A 3,039-nucleotide genomic window follows, 5' to 3' on the forward strand; every position below is an offset into this window, starting at 1 on the left:
CACCTAGTCAGAGGTTGAAAAATGGCCACAAAATTTGTTACATTGGGCATAGAAAATGGTTACCAATCAATCATCCATATAGGAGGCAACGTGCAGCTTTTAATGGGAAACTTGAATATGGCATACCTCCCGAGCCATTAACCGGAGAAGAAGTGCTGCATATGGTTGAAAATGGTGACGGAGTTTGTTGGAAGAAGAAATCAATATTCTTTGATCTCGAGTATTGGAAATACCTTCCTGTGAGGCATGCCCTAGATGTTATGCACATTGAAAAGAATGTTTGCGATAGTATCATTGGTACATTGCTGGAGATCCCTGGAAAAAATAAAGATGGGATTGCTGCTCGATTAGATTTATTGAACATGGGGTCAAAACTGATTTGCAACCCGAGTATGGAGAAAGACGTACTCGTTTGCCTCCTGGGCCTTGGAATTTGTCAAGAGCAGAGAAAAGAGAGGTTTGCAATTCTTTCTATGGTATGAAGGTCCCTGAAGGTTATTCTTCAAATATTAAAAATCTTGTATCTTTACAAGATTCAAGACTTCTTGGCCTTAAATCACATGATTGTCATACCTTAATGCAACAATTGCTCCCTGTGGCAATTAGTTCTGTTTTGGAGAAGCCTGCAAGGTATGCAATAACTCGTTTGTGCTTCTTCTTCAATGCTATATGTGCAAAGACTGTTGATGTTTCCAAGCTAGATAAGTTGGAAGAAGATGTAGTAGTTACTCTGTGTTTGCTTGAGAAGTACTTTCCCCTTCATTCTTTGATATCATGGTTCATCTAGTAGTACATCTTGTCAGAGAAGTTCGTCTATGTGGGCGAGTATATTTTAGGTGGATGTATCCGTTTGAAAGATATATGAAAGTGCTGAAGGGGTATGTTCAGAATCGTACTCGTCCTGAAGGTTGCATTGCTGAGCGGTATATAGCTGAAGAAGCGGTAGAGTTTTGTACTCAGCATTTATCTGATGTTAATACAGTTGGAGTGCCTTCAAGCCAAAAGATGGGAGTTTCAAAGCCATTATCAGGTTGCACAGTAAGCGTAGTTGATCAGGACCTGTTGAATCAAGCACATCTATATGTCTTGGAGAATACGGAGGAAGTCCTACCTTATATCGAGTGCGTATGAGTTTTATTCTTTAAGTTTCCATTTTAAATTATTTCTTATGTTTATCTTATATATTTGGGACCGTAATGCTTGAATTTTTCGTGTCATGTAGGCAACATATGATCCACATCAAGACTGCTTATCCAAAATTTAGAAAGAGAACAAAGTGGCTGCGGGATAAGCACAATAGCACTTTCATTCAATGGCTACGCTTCAAGGTATATGTTGTTGAATAACATATTTCTCTTTTAATTTTCTTCTTATTTCTATGTTAGATTGAATTAAGAGATGATTAATTTGCAGGTTCAAAGTGAACTTGAGGAAGACAATCATGGCGTATCAGAAAATTTAAGGTGGCTAGCAGCTGGTCCAAACATGGCAGTGCCATTATATAGGAACTATCTTATTAAAGGTATTAAATTCAATATCAAGGCACAAGATGATGTGCGGACAACTCAAAATAGTGGAGTTTATTTACTTGCACATACCATGCAAGTTGCTAGTGCCAAGGATAAAAACCCAATTCTCTCAAATATGGGTTTCTATGGTGTCATTCAAGAAATTTGGGACCTTGACTACCAAAAGTTTACAATCCCAGTCTTTAGGTGTGATTGGATAGATAGTTCTGGTCTTGTAATCGACGAACTTGGATTTACCCTTGTAGATTTGAGTAAAATTGGACATAGGAATGACCAATTTGTTTTGGCTTCTCAAGTCAAACAAATATTTTTTTGTTGACGACCCGATGCATCGTGGTTGGTCGGTAGTGTTATCAATGCCTAATAGAGAATATAATGATGTTATTGGTGATGAAGTCTTAGGTGATGTGATAATTGAGTGTGAGCCATTTACTAGAGGATGCCAAATGTTGACACATTTGATGAACTGGTGGGTGAGTTAGGTGGTCAAAATATTCGAGATGGGTGTGAAAATATATGGATTGAATGATGCTTATGTAATTGGCAGTGTATGACATTAATTTTGTAATATATTGTAATGTGATTTCTTCACTTTCATTATACATGTTTTGGCCACAAAACAATCAGTGCAAAAAATACTGGTTCAGATTACATCATTATATTCTGCATAAAAAACGACGTCTGTTCAAATAAAACACGACGTTATTGTGAACCAGTTATTCAGCATATTTACCGACGTCTTAAAGCAACGTAACAATGAAGAACCACGACGCTATTGTGAAGCAATTATTCAGGATATCACGTCGGGGAAGGATTAAGAACCGCCATGTAATTCTAAATAACACGACTCCAATCCCATAATACCGACGTCTAAAAAGCGAGATAAATAATCTGAACGTTAAAAAATACGACGTCATCATACATTTTCCACGTCGCAAGTTCTTTTATAAGCGAAGAGGAACGAAATGAATTCCGACGGTAATTCATTATAACCGCCGTCTAATATCAATTAAACGACGTTATTTGTAATTCGGCTCTCATCATAATCAACGCCGTCTATATGTTCTGTAATACGGCTCTCATTTATTTGTAACCGACGTCGTTGTTTAGAAGTTCAACGTCATCTACATTAATAAGTGCGGCGTGAGTAATGAATACATATAAATAAAACGTCGACTATATAAATGCCACCGACGTTGTTTTGCATTTCAACGTCAACTATATAAATACATACGTCGTAAATAATGACACTGACAATTATTTCCACGTCATCTTTTTTAGAAAAATCGAAGTGGAAAATTTATTTCACGACGGTTGTTTGTAAATAAGAGGCGTAGTAGATTTCAATAACGTCGTCTTCTCATGTATTTAAAGACGTCATATTTTTTCTTGTCGTGAAAATTATATTTAACGGCGTAGTGTTTTAGTTGTCGTCGTTGTATGTCTATCTTGCGGCCTTGTTCTTTTAATATGTGTCATATTTTTCCTTTTAAACGACGGTGATTTGTTT

Source organism: Prunus dulcis, chromosome 2 (assembly GCF_902201215.1).
Source record: "Prunus dulcis chromosome 2, ALMONDv2, whole genome shotgun sequence".
NCBI lineage: Eukaryota > Viridiplantae > Streptophyta > Magnoliopsida > Rosales > Rosaceae > Prunus > Prunus dulcis.